Source organism: Dama dama, chromosome 18, assembly GCF_033118175.1.
Source record: "Dama dama isolate Ldn47 chromosome 18, ASM3311817v1, whole genome shotgun sequence".
Lineage (NCBI taxonomy): Eukaryota > Metazoa > Chordata > Mammalia > Artiodactyla > Cervidae > Dama > Dama dama.
The window spans coordinates 104,246,078-104,264,449 of NC_083698.1; the positions used below are offsets into that span (position 1 = coordinate 104,246,078).

Here is an 18,372-nt window from a genome sequence, read left to right on the forward strand (position 1 = left end):
ACATGACATAATGATGCCCATAGTAAACGGATCATTTTCTTCTTCTTTTCAAAGGGAAAAAAATATTCCAAAGTGAGGAGAAATAAAAAAGTGAACTTCTTCTTTAACATATTTCTCTTTTTTGTTTTTCCCCTCAAGGGGACTTTTTCAGTTCAGATTAGCATGTTTTAAAATTCATATCTGAGCTGCAGTACCAAGAGATTACCACCCTCAGGGACACATATCAGTGACTAGTCCAAGGGCTGTACAGGAAAGCTTCATTTGCTTCAGTCTTTCGAGAGGTCTGCTGGAGAAGAGGCCAGACACCCAGCCCCGCTGTCCCTGAGAAACCCAATGCAGCTGAGTGCATCTTCCGTGGATGCAGAACCTGAAATGAAACTAATGCTTCTTACCTGTGGATAGAGGGGAAATAAAGACAGTGTCAGCGTCTGTACCATGAATTAGGGACTGTGCAATCAGACCCAGCCTACTGCCTAAAAGAGTATTTCTTACAATATTCAGAGCAAGGTGATTGTCTGCTTTTATTATGTGTCTGCTGGTAGAATATCCTATCTAAGCATACCCAAGAATGGCCCTGCATAGAAACTGAATCCATAATCTGAAGATGTGGGGATGCAAATTGGCAGTGACTGCTAGAAATGGGGGAAACTGGCGTAGCGCCTTTCTTCCTTGACTCTCAGAAGGGTCTCCGAGAGGTCAAACTGCTATGGGCTTCTGAGCTAAGAGCAACGCCGTCTTAGAAGACGGGTGCTTGGAATAGGAGTAAACAATATCACAACAAAAAAAGTATATTTATCTTGCTAGGTTTCATCTCTATACAGTGCAGTGGCCTGGTATCAATGGGAAATGTTCGCTTAGACAAAACACACAGAGAAATCAGTGAGAGAGGGAGGGAGAGAAAGAAAGAAGAGAGACACAGAGAGAATGTGTGTGTGAGAGAGAGAAAATGTGTGTCTGTGTGAGAAAGAGAGAGAGGAAGAAAGACTCAGGCGACTTCTGTGATATCCACAGTATAAAAATGGAACTTTTTGACAAACCAGCTTTCCCTTGGCAAATGCTGTATTCATCCTCACATTTGTCTCACCCTTAGGAATTACTTTGTTAAATGCCTTTATTTAGGTTAGACATCATGAATTAATGGATCTTTTAAAAAAATTTTGGACTACGATCGTGGTTCTTTGCTTCTTGAGTCGTTTATTCTAGACATCCGTTTGTCTATCTTCTCATATCTTCCTTAAACCAGTGTGAACCCAACTCCCTGGGTGGAATTCTCTGTAAGCAGCTCTAGAACAGATGGACATGTGCGAGACTCGTGGACTGATGTCTCTGCAAGTAGCTATGCGTGTGCTAATTATATCATAATGTGCCTTCATGGGGGAAGGACACTTATTAAAAGCTAAACATTTGTTAGTGGTGGTTGTAAAGGCTCAGGTTTGCCTCGTTGTGCAAAGGTTTTATTTGAAATGGTGAGTCCGCAAATATTTACGAGGCCTTTATTAGTACTGGGAAAGCAGAACAAAATGAGATTTGTGATATAATGAGTAATATAAGCACATTTTTTATTTTAATAAGCTTATACTCCAGGCAGATATATTTAAGTAATAATGATCCTTCTAACTAAAACAGTAATTTATTTCCTTGCCAGGAAACCTGTTTGAGATCAATCTTGAAAATCATGCATTTTCTTTTTATCTGTATACTTTTGTATCTCAGTTTTGTTTAATGACATCAAATCTATTCCTGACGAATGGCCTACTTTTACTGTTATTGTCTAGTATCATTTCAAAAAATCTAAAAAAGAAAATAGCCTGTGGAATAGAAGCTCCTAGAGTCTCTAAAATGAAGGCATTGTTTTGGGGTTATATTTGTGTCCTGTCTTAAATCACTTTAAGGAGTTTGAAAATAAAATCTGATAGGTTTGAGAAAAGGTTGTATTTCTATTTCTGTTGTTTAGGTAGTGTTTGTTTGGAGTGATCTAGAAAAGAACATAACAGGAGATGGAAAAAGATAATTAGGGAGCAGAAAACAGCATGTTAGGGTTTCTCGGAGAGAAAAGGAAATAAAGAACCCAGGTCTAAAAAAATCTATACTGAGCAAGGGTTATAAAAGCCAGTTAACAGTGCCTTGGGAGGTTCCTCTTATCTGCCCATCTACTATCTCAAACCATTATCTTTGGGTGAGTTCCAGCTACAAAACAAATACTGATAAGGGTATTATTGAGAAAAACTAAAAAGAATAAAATGGAAAGAAACAAATTTTTGAGAAATCTCACTGTTTACCAAATTCAACCTACAACTCACTATAAAATGGGACATTAAATTAGGTCGTATTAGACATAAAATGCTTTGTATGCAGCAAAATACTAGAAGATGAAAATGTTAAGTGGAGACAGTTAAGCAGTAACAATAAAAGTTTTCTGAAAGCATCAAGAATATAATCTCCCAAACTCTGTTACAGAATACTTTGTTGTCAATAAATTATTATTTTCAATGAAATGAAATAGTGTTGATACCCTGTCAAGAGAACAGGATGAAACCTGAATATGAATATATTCAATATTCAAATAACCAAGAGTTAGAGAGAGCACTTAGTGATAGATAATCACTGCTGTGGACCTTTTTATGCTGACCAAGATGCAAATTACTTAACCAGACAAGATTACAGAGGATCTGTGCTTAATAGTTATGCTGTGATACATTTATTTCACTTTATATTTGAGCATAGCCGCTCTAAAAGATATAATGCTTTTAAATATATTCCCTTAACTGGAGATTTGATCACATTGTTTCATTTGCCACTCAAAAATAATAAGATGAGCTACTCTTTAAAGGCACTTCACCTTTCCATTTAGGAAAATGTTCAAAATCTAGTGTGTGTTTTTGTGTGTTATTTGTCAACTCCATATAACTGCTCACAGCAAAAGCTAAACAAGATTAGTGCGTCCCAACTACCAGAGGTTAAAATCAATTTATCATCCATTCTAGCAAAAGCCGTGGAGTTTTATAAGTGATTAAATTGAAAGAAATGCTTTGGGCAATGTAGAAATAGAGCGTCTGTTGATAAAATTATGACTGAGGTTGTCAAGTCTGCGGTAAGCCTGTGATGCGGTTAGGCAGGGTCACCTCCTCTGGGACCCTACTTACAATGACATTTTCTTATGTTTGACTTGCCCCTGGATCCAAAAGAAGAGACAGCTTTCTTAATAAAACCCCTTGTTGCTTTCCCATTTCCATGTTGAATAAGTAAGAAGTATACTACATGTTGATTGCTAAGTAAGATATATTCTGGCTGGCCACAGATTGGAGACAGAAATTCATGAGAGTCTGGTGAAGTGGAGAAAAGTCAACAAGATTAATTCAGGGAAACCATCCATGTCCTGGCCTTGCGTGTGATACTTAGTTACCTTCTGACCTTAGAGGAAGCACTTTTACTCTCTTTTTTAGATTCTTCACTGCAAAATAATGAAGATGTTCTGAGCCATATGGAAGAGTCCTGCCACCTGTAATGTGTCATTCCTTTCTGCTTCAGTGAAAGTATTAACAGACAATCCTTAAATTTGTTTTGGAATGCTGAGTATATTCAAGGATGAGAATGGCATAGAGATACGATTATATTAGTTATTTGAGATGGAATGGTAGCTTGTAAAATGTTTTATTTCCATTTGCCTTCCAAGAATACTTACTATGTGTGCAAAAATGTAAGCAGGGGAGTGATGAGAAGTAGAGGAGAATGAAGGCATAGGAAATATACATTTATAGGTACAAATGCTAATACAAAATCAACTTCTTAAAAAGTTCTTTTCTTGTAAAGCTTATGGGTACGCGTTCACACACACAGATATGAAAGCACAGGAGTGTTGAAAAAGAAAAGCTTTGTATATGCTTAGTTTGTTGAGTCTTAAAATTTTGCTTTTTATGAGATATCTCACCATTTACCAAATAGAGGTAAATACATTGAAACCAATCCTGCCTGGCTAATGGCTATTAAAAACAAACAAACAAAACCTCAGTTTTTATTTCAGGCTCCATTTCTGTTTTGAGATTATGGAAGATTTTATGGGAGAACAATCGAAATAAAACAAAGAAAGCACAGCCAACTGGGAAATAAATAACACATATGAATTTTGTGAAGCTAGAAATGTCATAAAATACCCCATGGGATCTTCACAGAATAGTTCTATGCTCCAAGGATCTGATAAGCTGAACCGTGCATATTGTGGTCCTGATTTTTATTTACTTCATCCCCTGAAACCCTTCTTTTTCCAATGTCAATGTCAAACACTAAGCCTTTGTCTACCAGGACCTTCACAGGTTTTACCATGAATTTCATGAGATAGAATGTCTCTTAGAAGATGGTGTTTGAGATAACAGCCTTATGAGCATATTAGCCACTGAAGTCTAAAAAAAAAAAAAAGGAAGTAAATAATGTGTTTTTAATTTTGTCATACCCTGTATCATTGTCCCCTTCATGGATCACAGTCTTGTTGTGGGGAAAGGGCCTGTAACTCAATGAAGCTATACGCCATGCCATGCAGGGCCATCCAAGATGGATGCGTCGTAATGAAGAGTTCTGACAAAACATGGCTGAGCGCCGAAAAATTGGTGCTTTCAAACCATGGTGCTGGAGGAGACTTGAGAGTCCCTTGGACTGCAAGGAGATCGAACCAGTCCGTCCTAAAGGAAATCAGCTCTGAATATTCATTGGAAGGACTGATGCTGAAGCTGAAGCTCTAATACTTTGGCCACCTGATGTGAAGAGCCAACTCATTGAAAAAGATCCTGATGCTGGGAAAGATTAAGGACAATAGGGGAAGAGGGCAACATAGGATAAGATGGTTAGGTGGCATCACTGACTCAATGGACATGAATTTGAGCCAACTCTGGGAGATAGTCAAGGACACGGCAACCTGGTGTGCTGCAGTCCATGGGATTGCAGAGAGTTGGGCATGACTTAGCAACTGAACAACAACGTATAGTTATATCATCAAATTACAGAATGCCTGCTAATACATCTTTAGTACTTTAGTTATAATGAATCTAATGCCATTTCCCTTTAAAAGGGAGACATTCAGAAACTGCCCATTTGAATTTTACAGTAGGCATATACTTTAGTGAATGCCTACTGTATATGAATTACATTATATATAAAAATCTCTTTTCTTCTTCTTAATCATTCTGTGAAGCTGGGATTTTGTGTGTGTGCGTATTTTATAATTGAGAAAACTGAGGCTCAAAGTGAATGCTGTCTCAGTCTCTGTTCTATCTCTTGTGTGAATACTGTTTTAGTACTTCTGCTTCTTTGATGTGGTCAGAGAACTCAGTCTTTTGTCTCTTCTGTTTCTGAATTCTGGTTGGAGTTGTGTTTATTGATGAAGAATAATAAATACTGGAAAGAAATCTTAATTTAGTAAATCCCCAGTCTCTTAAAGGATTCTACTGGTTTTATACAATTAAAACAGTTTATTCTTAATCTATCATTTGTATAATATTTTATTAAGATTTTGGTGTAACATATGCTCCAATTTAAATTGACAGTCTTCCATATACTATTTATTAATAAATAGCAATGTAGGGTCCTTTTTCTTTCCAGTAAACAACACTTTCCTTTCTTGAGAAAACCCAACAATTTCAGCCAACTTCAGATCTCTGAGTACCTCATTCCCCAGTGGCCCACCCAAACTTGTCCTCCTAAATAAATGCCCCATGATCCATATTCATTCTACAATTCAAGCCTTTTATCACAGTTATCACCTTTCCAATGTTCATCTCTACCTCAGAATGAGAAGATTGTGTTTCGTTAAATTGATTCATGTTGAAGAATTCATGTTTTGTAGTTTCTCAGATTCCCCTTCTGAAGTCATATGCCCTTTTCACAAAAAAATTATTCAAACACATAAATATATATGTATTCATTACTCACTAAAAGCAAGGTACCACACTGCTGTTAGAATGAAGAAACAGAAATAAAATGAATTGGAAGTTTGTAAGATATGTTAAAGGTAAGAAGTAATAAATAAATGCATGCAGTTGATGCAGATAAGAATTGCATCAGTATCAGCAGGAATTACTGATATCTGGAGATGATCTTGGAGAACCATATAGGGCAGCTGGCATTTGGATTATTTACAAAATATAAAGGATCTGGAAATGTAAAGGTGGGGAAGAATATTTGAGGAGGATATATAGGATGAGTTTGCCTAGACCACATGCACATTAACCCACAAAGAATGGGATTTCAGGGGGGTGACAGAGAATTGGGAGTATGCTTGCAAGCACTTCTTAGAGGAAAACATTCAGATTTCCTGCACTGTAAGTTGCTTTAGTTTACTTTGTTGATGTTCTTGGGATTTCTGTATTTTATCTGAAATAAGCAGTGATTATTTGAAACCATGCTTTGAATCTAGACTTTCTCTTTCTTGTGAAAAATATTGTGAATTTTCTTGTGAAAATTTTCTTGTGAAAAATACTTGTAAGATAATCAATTGAATTCACATCGCTTAAAATCCCACAAGATTTTTTCCTTAAAGTCAGGGACTTGGATCAAATAGTGAAATGGAGTAGGGCCTTATAGTCCTTCCTACCCACCACATACCCTCTACCTGCCTTTTGTCTGTGAAAAATATTTAGCTAAAGAAAAAGTTTAATCAGAGAAGTGAGAAAATGCAGAAACAAAGGAAACCAGTGCAACAAGACTAAATAATGATAGTTTGGTCATTAAGCATACTTAGTTAGTTAGTTCAGTCGCTCAGTCATGTCCAACTCTTTGCGACCCCATGAATCACAGCACGCAAGGCCTCCCTGTCCATCACCAACTCCCGGAGTTTACTCAAACTCTTGTCCATTGAGTTGGTGATGCCATCCAGCCATCTCATCCTCTGTTGTCCCCTTCTCCTCCTGCCCTCAATCCCTCCCAGCATCAAGGTCTTTTCCAATGAGTCAACTCTTCGCATGACGTGGCCAAAGAACTGGAGTTTCAGCTTCAGCATCAGTCCTTCCAGTGAACACCCAGGACTGATCTCCTTTAGGATGGACTGGTTGGATCTCCTTGCAGTCCAAGGGACTCTCAAGAGTCTTCTCCAACACCACAGTTCAAAAGCATCAATTTTTCGGTGCTCAGCTTTCTTCACAGTCCATACTTAAGGACCTTTAATTCCTTGAGAAGAAAATTGAGTATATTTCCATACGTATTGTGTCTATATATGTTCTTTGGAAAAAATTCTGTTCAGACCTTTGCATGTTTTTAATTGGGTTATTTATATTTTTATTGATGGGTTGTAGCATATATTTTATGCTACAAAAAAGTGTTAGTTGCTCAGGCATGTCTTAATCTTTGTGACCCCATGGACTGTAGCCTCTGTCCATGGAATTCTCCAGGCAAAAATACTGGAGTGAATAGCCATTCCCTTCTCCAGAAGATCTTCCCAAACCAGAGATTGAACCCAAGTCTCCATATTGCAGGCAGATTCACCAGGGAAGTATACACACATTCACACACACACATACACAAACACACATTCACACACACACACACACACACACACACACATTTTCCCCCTTGGTACACATCCCTTTCATTTCAGCCTCAAGGACTGTCTAGTATTTCTTCCAGGGAAGGTCTGCTAGCAGTGAATTCTTTCAGTTCTTATTACTTTTGCTTGATATAAAATTCTTAGTTGACAGTCTTTTTTTCTTCATGATGTACAATGTCATACCACTGCTCTTTGACCACCAAGGCTTCCAGACGAGAATGTAGCTGTTAATCTTACTGAGGGTTCCATTTACATGATGAGTATTTAAGAGTATCTCTTTGTCTTCAATTGTAAATAGTTTGACCATGGTGTCTAGATGTTGATCTCTTTGTGAACCCCTTGGATCTTCTTTGAATTTTGTTGAGATTTTTGCTGTACAGATTAATATTTTTGATCAAATTTGAAAATTCTTCAGCCATTATTTCCTCAAATATTCTTTCTGTTCCTTTCTCTATCTTCTCTACTTTTGAAACTCTTGTTACCCATATTTTGTTATGTTGATGTTCTCATTCATTTTTTTTCTCTTTATTTCTGTTTCTCAGACTTAATAATCCCAGCTGACTGGTATTAAAGTTCATGAATTTTTTTATCTACCATTTCACATAAATGAAACTCCTGAGTGAATTTTTCCTTTCACTTACTATACTTTTCTACTCTGTAACTGCTATTTGTTTCTTTTTGAAATATCTATGCTTTTTGTTGATATTCTTTTTTTTGGGGGGGGAGAAATTCTCATATTTTCCTTTGCTTCTTTAGGCATTGTTGCCTTTTGTTGTTTGAGCATATTTATAATAACTGACTTAGCCTTTGTTTAGTTAGTCCAGTATCTGGGTTTCCTCAAGGATAGTTTCTATTGACTTCTTTTTTTATGGATATAAGTAATGTTTTCTTCTTTTTTGACATATCCCATAATTTTAAAAAAAAATATATATATACACATACATATACATACCTATATATAATTTAAACATAAAAGTAATAATTGGCTATTTATTATATTATTATAATTTGAATTGTATTGAAATTATAATTTGGCAAGACATTCTCTTGCTGTTCCCCACAATATGGGGTTATTGTTCATGCTGGTTGTTAATTTAGGGACTTTCCTGGATTAATTCTGTTAAGTCTGTATTCTTTGTTGTGTGCACCACTGAAGTCTTTGCATGGATTAGCTTATCTGTGAGGCAGAGAGTGGATGAATATTTCCTTAAATGCTTTCAAACAGTAAATCCCCCAGTCTTTTCTAAGTGGCACGCTGTGTGTTGAAGCATGCCATTTACAACCCTGGAGGCTTTAGTTCCTACTTGTGCAGAGGCTGTGGGCCATCAGTGGTGAGAAATCAGGGTCATACTCACAGCCCTGTACATGCAAGTAGCCTCTGGATTCCCAGGAGTATGATAGAGCTTTCCAAAACCTCCTATGGACATCTCATGCCCTGGTTTTTCCTTTTAAAAGTTTTGGTTACGTTTTCATTAGCCTCAACTGGAGTGAGTCACTGCCCAAACCACGTGAGATGTTAAACAATTGCCCCTGATTGTTTATGACAAATATTCCAGGGATAATGATGATTGTTCAAGGAGAGCTCTTAGTCAGATCTAACAAAGAAAAACCCTAAGAATGCAAGTATTTAGGACTGCCATCTAGGTCAAGCTGTGACAGTTCTCTGGGGATGGAGCTTTAGCGGTTCTCTAAACCATTTTTACCCGTCTAGTGACCCAGAGGCTGCTGGTTTCCATGACTACATGATTGTGAGGCTGTAGGCTGATCCTTCCCTGGAACTGGGGAAGGGGGAATGGAAATATGGTAAGCTAAAGTGTCACAAAGCTCAGTTCTCTTATGATGACTCAGCTGTTTTTCTTGAATTAACTTTCCTTGAATTACTGTAATCCTGACGTCAATCTTTAGAGTGTTGAAAATACTGATTTTGAAAAAAATTCTTTTTTTTTGCCAGTCTTCCCCCTGCTTTTACAAAGGGGTGGATTTTAAAGGTCTCTACACTGCCATTTGGGAAGTGCGAAAGGGGACGCTTTTTAACTTGTCCCCATTGAGCCACCAACTAGCCATGTGTCCTCCCAGCCATTAAGTCTGCCTTTCTGTCCTTGTTAGTATCATCTAGAAAGTGAGGGTATTGGACTGTGATCTCTATGGTTCCATTCAGATCTTAAATATGATGAATCATTTCTTAGTGATTATGAGGCATTTATAAGAATGGCCTTTTAAAAGGTATTCTATTTAAATCTCTTGATCTTCAGATTTATTTTCCAGTATTCATGACTTTGTGGCTTAGTGATTCATTTTGCTTTTGATTTTATTTAAGCATAAAAATATCATATATGCTTACTCTGACTTTTAATATGTGATATTACATTATTAAAAGAAATAATAAATATTAAAACGATTGCCAATGTAGATACGAGTTGCACCTTTTTGCTACAAATCATTGTATTTTTCTTAAATTCATTCAGTGTTCACTACAGATAGCAGTTGCAGAATGCTTTAAATTAGCAGTTAAAACTAGGCATCAAAAAAAAAAAAAAAACTAGGTATCTTTTACATACTATTGTCAAGGTTCTGGAGACATATAGTATCTTCAAAAAGAGGAGATATTTTAGCCATTATCTGTCAATTTAACACCTAAATAGAGTTCAGAAGAGAAGAAAGACACAAGGGTAGTCTTTTATTCTTAGGAACAAATGCCACTCTGCTATGTAGAGCTCTTTTTCATGTGGTCTACTTATTGAGGTATTCAAATAAACATAATTGTAATCTACTATTGAATCACATTAAAATTGTGTTTATTTAAGGAAGTTAAGTCATAAATTTACATTGTAGTTCAGTATTAGATTAATTATAAACAGGACCTTGTATTTATAAAGAAAATAATAAAGAATAAATCAGAATTCAATTTGATAATTAGAGACTTTACCCTTCAGAATCACAAAATGTATGTGTATTTACCAATAACCAAAATTGTAGCCCAAAGGTCCAACTCTCATGACTCTTATTCTTTAAACCTACTTACAGATACTGTTTTGGACTTCCCTGGTGACTCAGTGGTAAAGAATCCCCCTGCCGATGCAGAAGGCATGGGTTCGATCCCTGGGTCAGGATGACCCCTTGGAGAAGGAAATGGCAACTCATTCTAGTATCCTGGCCTGGGAAATCCCAACCTGGTGGGCTATATACTCCATAGGATCACAAAAGAGTCAGACACGACTTAGCAGCTAAAGAACAACAACATTACCACACGTTCACCAAGCACTTCTTGATCATAACACATTCACCAAGCATGTCTTGATCATCAGCCATGTTCCAAACACTGGATTTTGCACAGAGGATATAAAATGAAATGCAATGCTTTTTCTCAAAAAACCGTTTAATGTAGCCGGAAAGAAAGACATGGGGATCAGAGGTCAATTATCTGCTTGTACATAGTGAACAGTGACTTCAGGCCTCAGAGTCCGAGTTGGGACACTGCATTTCTGGACTGTTCATTGTACAATATGCTATAACAAAAACTGAACTGTTTTAATATCTATTTTCTGAACCACTTGCTTATCTAATGCTACTTATGGATGCTAAAATCTGTGTTTTGTGTTGAGTTAGGACAAAACAGCATATCCTGCGGCATTTCTGCGCTAATTAAGCCACAATGTGGATGTGGCAAAGAGTAAAGCTGAGTACTATATATGTAACTAAATGAGAGATAAATGAAATCTTTGTAAAATAGGAAATGATGTCAGATTCTGCTTGGCTAAATCAGGTAGAAATTCAAGTTGATTAGCCTTGTCCTAGCACAGCCCAAATTATCTCATAATTGCACATTACAGGAAAATAAGATAGCATTATATACTCTCAACCTTTTCCTCATTATATTTTCCAGAGCTCAAACCACTGCAATCTAATATGCTAAGTGATTCCTACTCAGCATCTGTAGCTTTCAAGGACTCATGATCAATATCAAGTTCCTTTCTTTTCTCCCTCCTCCCCACACCACTCCCCACACCGTGTAGCCCAGCCAAAAAGAGGCGTCCTCCTTAAGCTGTTCTCAAAAGAATAAGAAAAAGGGATCATTTAATTGGGAACTATGGATGTAGAGAATTTTAGGAACCTTCTTCAAATGAAATGTTGGTTAAGCTAATTAAGGATAACACAAGAAAGCAATTGGTCATGATTAAATCTGAAATTCTCTTCTGCTTGAGAGCTGTTCTGAAGGGTCATTATTAATATTTAGGGAAATAAAGATAAGAAAAAGGCAAAGACAAAAGACAAGCCAGGCAGGGGAAAATATAGTGATTTTTTAAAAGCTTACTATTTTACTATATCTTATTGAGAATAGTTATGCTTTCCTTTTAATTATATAGCATAGGAAATTTCCATATCATGATGAAAGTACCAAAAACTGAATACCTAAGCAACTTTTTCAAAGTATGTAATTAATTAATAGGGTTTGATCCCTGGATCGGGAAGATCCCCTGAAGAAGGTAATGGCAACCCACTCCAGTATTCTTGCCTGGAGAATCCCATGGACGGAGGAGCCTGGTGGGCTACAGTCCATAGGGTCACACAGAGTCAAACACAACTGAAGCGACTTAGCATGCATGTGTGTGCCATAGATCGCCTGACTACCGCTAATTGATGGATTGTGCCATGCATCAGACTTGGGACCAGTATTATGATACCACACAGCATGATTTGAGGAATAGACTCTTGAGAGAATGTATTAATACATGTCAAAGCTGATGTCTACAGACAGAGACAAATTAGGAGAAGATACCCCTACCCCTTTTGTTGCTTTCCCTATTTATGAAGGAAATCTTAAGAACAACCTAGAATATTGAATTTTGTCTTGACTGCTAGACAGCATTGGATTTTTAGATGCCTGATATGCTACTGTCTGGGCTCTTTGAAAGTTTCTGGCTCCTTCTGCTGGAGCTAGGAAACCACTGGTCCCATGGGAGACTGAGATTGCGTGTAGTCCTTCCACCTGTGTGAGGGGGGTCCCTCGTTGTCAAGGCAACACAGAGTGAACTCCATTATTCTAGGTTGTGAAAATGTGGCTGAAGAAGGCCAGTATATTTACTCATCTCCCCTTCTTTGCCCACCTTCCTTTTCCTTAGCAAGCCTCCTTTGCTTTTCTGACAGTATTTCTCAGCTATAAATAAAATTCAGACAAATTCTTAGAGAAACTCCACTTCAAAATCCCACTTGTAATGAAAACCTCATATATATGATGTCATTTACCTTCCTTTTCAGAGAGTGGTGGATATTATTAAGCAATTATTATGATCATAACTTATTATTATGTAGTAGAGGCAGAAGAAGAGGGACAATGAGAAGTCTCACAATTAGGACGCACCACTGAAGAAGATCTTTTGGCCCCTTTGTCGATGAGGAGATATTTTGGCTGAAACTTGAATTACACTTATATACTATAAGGCAAGTGCAGAGAAAAAGAATGCAAGCCGGGCAGTCAGGCAGGGAAAGGAAAATCTTTAGAGGGAAACGAGACGATGACTGGCCCTTGAGAAGAACCAGTGTTGTCCCTTTTGGATGGGGTCTTTCTTATACCCCACCAATGAAAAATTGTCTGAAGGGATGGTTAATTTTTAGCCTGTAGCTAAGTCCTGTGGTCACATAGCTGGAAGTTCTGGAATCTGGTAGTCTCATAGCCTTGAGAAGGTAGGTTCCAGCGGGAAGACAGAATGCTGTTTAGGCAGTTTGGTCAGTCTCAAGGATCACTGTGATTTTATTCTTTTTTGTGAGGTTAACATAATGAGCCATTTCAACCATAAGCCCCCATGTTGGCCCTATCCTTCCAGCCTTTTTGATTTAGGATAAGGGCCAGAGGTCAATTTACCATAACTGTTCTGTAACTGCTTCCTATGGAACAAGGGTGTCATGGGGGTGAGATAAGAAAAGGCGGGAATGTGGGTCAAGGGGATTTGTGTGGAGTCAAAGTTTTTGATAACTTGAGCTAGTTAGAAGTAGCTCATGGATAGATCAGTTGATGAAATCTTGTGAGCTGTCCTGAAGAAATTTTGAAAAAAAGATGCATTAAACATGGGCCAAAAGTTAGAATAAGTGTAAGTAGAAAGAGAGGGTCTAGAAAAGGTAGTTCCCAGGACATCCAATTCCAACTGTTTAGGCAGTTTTCCCATGAATTACTGAGGTGTTGAGGTATTCTTTTTTTTTTTTTTCCATTTATTTTTATTCATTGGAGGCTAATTACTTTACAATATTGTAGTGGTTTTTGCCATACATTGACATGAATCAGCCATGGATTTACATGTGCTCCCCATCCCGATCCCTCCTCCCGCCTCCCTCTCCATCCTATCCCTCTGGGTCTTCCCAGTGCACCAGTGCTGAGCACCCATCTCATGCATCCAGCCTGATCTGGTGATCTGTTTCACCCTTGATAGTATACTTGTTTCAGTGCTGTTCTCTCTGAACATCCTACCCTCACCCTCTCCCACAGAGTCTAAAAGTCTGTTCTGTACATCTGTGTCTCTTTTTCTGTTTGTTCTTGAGGCCCTGTTTTCTGTTTGTCAGATTTATTGCTGCTTCCTGTACAACACCTGATTTGTTAGCATAAAAGCAGCAAGAATCCTCCAGAAATAGACATTGACCCCCTTTTTCTGCCATTAGAGGGTCTAATCCCCTTCTGTTTTGGAGAACCATGACTGCCAGGGAATCTAGCTGGTTTTGGATACTGCTTGTAGCTGTTTCTTCTAGGCTTTCAGTGAGGTCTTTAGAAAGGCTTTGGTGGTAATTTAAAGAAATTGTGAATCCTGCAGTCCCTGTTCCAATCCCTTCTGCTATTCCTAAACTGATTAACAGGGGAATGAATTGAATCACCCACTTGCATAGGTTATGAGTTTGTGGGATAGGGAGGGTCTGCTTGTTAGGAGCAATAGAAATATCAGGGACTAGATATACCAGGATGCATGCCCTCTCCAATTAGTGGAAAGACATAAATAGGTGGTGGTTCCATATAAGAAAAATATTTCAGGATTAAGAAGACAACAGCTGAAATTGATAGCAAATAAGTCTTTCTGGGAACTTGTTAGTGGTCTCTGAAACTGATAGTGAACTCGCCAGTGTAGCCCCTCCAGGAGGAGGATTTATGACACATGCAGAAGGGAGTTTCTCTGAGAAAGCAAAAGAATGTCCCGCAGTTCCTGAGATGTAGACGGATCAGCCTGACAGGAAGGAGAGATGTGAATTGTGATTACAGAGGTGTGGTGGTATAGTTCCTAGTTGGGGGTAAGAATCATTCATAGGGTTTTGTCTAGCAAAACAGAAAGAGCCTGTTGTAGACAAACGTCAGAGGTGGTGGGTGTTAAGGAGCAGTAGCCAGGCTAGATCAGAAGGTGGGTTGAGATAGTTGGGATAGTAATAGAAGCTTTGAATTTTGAGAGGTCTCTTCCAGGAATAGGAGTGGGGCATTTTGGGAGTATGAGAAAAGAATGGGAAAATGGGGTATCTTGAAGTGTGCAAGGTAGAGGCTCAGTTATTCGTGGTGCAGATATTAAACCATCAGCCCACAAAACAGAGACTAAGAGACCTTGTTTTTTTCCGGAGTAGGCAGGCATAGCAGAGTAAGTGGCCTCTGTGTCAATGAGAAAAAAAGATCGGCTTACCTGCCACTGTGAGACTTACCCTGGGTTCCAGAGAGGTGATGAGAGTCGGGGCCTGGAGCCCTGGGCACCTTCAGCGGCAAAACCAAGGAGGCTGGGCAGAGCTGGGTCAGAGGACGCTCAGGACCAGAAGGGGATGTCCAGATTCCTAGAGGGGATTTAGGCAGCGACCGACCTTCCAATGTCCCTTTGTGCCACAGCTGGGACACGGACCTGCAGGGGGCCTTGGCTTTAGACACGAGCGGGTCCAGTGGCCTTCTTTGCCGCATTTGAAGCAGGGCCCAGGTGGCTTCCTGTCTGTGTTGGCTGATGGAGGTTTGGAGCCATGTAGGGCAGTGGCTAAAATGTGGTATTTGACCTGATCTCATTGGGCCTTCTCTAGCTCTGCCTGTTCTTCCCAGTTATTGAAAATCTTAAAGGCTAAATTTAAAAGTCTCATTGAGGGGTTTGAGGGCCTTCTTCTGCCTTTTTTAGTTTCTTTCGGATGTCTGGGGATGATTGGGAGATAAAATGGGTCTTAAGGGCAATGGTGCCCTCTGTTGAAGTTGGGTCTAATCTTGTATATATTTGTAGGGCTTTTGTTAACCTGGCTAGAAACTGTGCCAAATTTTCATCTAGTCCTTGAGTTATTAGCTGGAGCTTGTCAAAGTTGAAGGCTTTACGTCCTGCCTTTTGAAGGCCCACAGTGAGGCAAGCAGCCATATGATTCCACCCTGTCTGCCCAGGTCTCCCTGTCTGGTAATCCCAGTTGGGATCTTCTCGGGGGACAGCCGTGATCCCTACGGGCTTAGCGTTGTCTGTCCGGTGTATCTTCATCAGTGTGCGCCTAAGAGGCTTGCCATACTCATTCCTTCTCTTCTGGGAGAGGAGTGGAGGAAAGGATAATGTGAATATCATGCCAGGTTAAGTCATAAGACTGGGTAAGATATTCGAATTCTTTTAGATAATTTTATGGGTCTGAAGAGATGGAGCCAGGATGCTTTTTGATTTGAGATAGATCAGAGAGGGAGAATGGGACATGAACCTGAGGAATGCCTTCTGCTCCAGCTGCTTCCCATAAAGGGAGGAATGAGCAGGGGAAGGAGTGAGGTCCTGCGGTGAAGTTTCCTGCTTTATAGTTGTTCGGAACTGGTTATGGGGAGGGGATCTAGGAAGGCTGGGGTAGAACCTTGGGACCCTCGGGGTAGAGGGTGGGGTGAGGTCTCAGAGCTTGCCTCTGGAACAGGCAGGGAAGGGGGTTCAGGAGCCATGACCATGGTCTGCACTTGAGAAGGAGGGAGGGAGAAGGGGACATAAAGTGGAGGTTGTGGAACTGGATCTGGAGCTGCTTCAAAAGAATTGGGAGCCATAGTGGGTAGGCTGTGGCCCAAAGGGTCAAAGTAAGAAGAAGAACAGAAGTCTGAGCAGGGATTGGGAGATGTTGTATGAGGAGGAGGTGGCTGAGATGGGCTAAGAGTGTTTGAGAAGTGGAAGAGACTTCCCTGGTGGCTCAGATGGTAAAGTGTCTGCCTATGATGCGGGAGACCTGGGTTCAATCTCTGGGTCAGGAGGATCTCCTGGAGAAGGAACTGGCAACCCACTCCAGTATTCTTGCCTGGAGAATCCCATGGATGGAAGAGTGTGGTGGGCTACAGTCCATGGGATCATAAAGAGTCATACACGAATGAGCAACTTTGTTTTTACTTTCAGAAGATTCATAGAGAGAGGGTCGAGAGTGAAGAGTGAAGAACATAAGGGATTTCTGACCACTAGCCATTGTGGCGGCAGAAGTTATTGAGGTCCGGTAGAGTATTATAATCCAGAGTTCCGTTTTCAGGCCATTGGGACCTAGTATCAAGTGTATTGTGGCCAGACAGTGTTAAAATAGTAAATAAGTCTTTTTGGTCTAATCTCCCCTTGGAGGCCCAAGGCTTTTAAGTTTCAGAGAAGGCATCCTAGAGAAGTAGATTTTGAGGGCTGAGATTGAGAATTTCCCATTGAGGCCAAATAGGAAGGTTAGACAAGGGCAAGGGAAAGCGAGGAGAAAGGTTCGAGAGAAAAGGCGTCCCTGTACTCAGGACCTTCTCAGAGAGGAATAATAGTCTGCTTTGAAATGGGCATCCCCTATTGCAATGTCAGACGGGGCACATGGCCTAGGGCCCAAGGGCCGTGGGGACCCTCCCGCCTAGCGCTGGGACTTGGAGATGAGGCGCATGCGCGAGAGAATCCGAGAGGATGGGATTTCCCTCACCCTTGTAACCGATGGATGCAATGTGGGCTGGTATGTGGATGTCAGTCCAGCAAGGCAACTGGAGAGGCACATCCCAGGGCTCGTCTGTTTCTCGGTGAGGTCCAAGGGGGACCACCACAGATGGGCTCGTCAGAGGAGCCCACCCAATTGCGGTGGATCTTCCCTCCGGGGTTTCGGCACCAGATTATAAGACGAGTGCAGAGAAAAAGAGTGACCTGGGCAGTCAGGTCAGAAAAGGGAAATTTACTAGAGGGAAGACGAGAGGGTGACTGGCCTTTGAGAAGAGCCAGTGTCCTCCCTTTCTGACGGGGTCTTTCTTATACCCCACCAATGAAAAACTCTCTGAAGGCATGGTTAATTTTTAACCTGTAGTTGGGTCCTGCGGTCACGTAGCTGGAGGTCTGGAATCCAGTGGTCTCATAGCCTTGAGAAGGTAGGCGCCAGCGGGAAAACAGAATGTCGTTTGGGCAATTTGGTCAGTCTCAAGGGTCACTGTGATCTTATTCTTTGTTTGCAAAGTCAACATAATGGGCCATTTTAACCATGGGCTCCCATGGAGGCCCTATCAGATATGTGTTGATCTTGGAGAATAGTGATCTAGAAAGATGAAACATAAAGTGAAAAAAGGGACACGTGTCAGAAAAAGTCGGATGTGACTCAGGTGTAGATGGATGGAAACAGGATCCGAAGGGGCCCGGGATGGAAGCATGGCCCAGATGATGGAAGATTTGGGAGCAGAGTTAGATTTAATTTTAAAAGGAGTTGGAAGCCACTGGGGAGAGGTAAGCAGCTGAGTGATAGAATGTGATCTGTGTCTTAAAGTTCACTTTGGCAACTTTGTGGAAAAAGGACTGGTTGATGGGCAATAGTGGAAGCCAAGGGATGACCCCTGAGGCTCCAGAGTTAGCTCAGTGAAGAGCACGAACAGCAGAGAGGAGGGAGTTGAGAGGCAGATGGGAGAGAACTGGCCTGAT

General features: G+C 40.1%; 1 protein-coding gene across 1 annotated transcript in view; it reads left to right on the forward strand.

The window, feature by feature from the left end:
• The window catches only part of CNTNAP2 (contactin associated protein 2), a 2,213,955-nt gene that overhangs the window by 374,380 nt on the left and 1,821,203 nt on the right, over positions 1-18,372 (forward strand). The window lies entirely within an intron of this gene.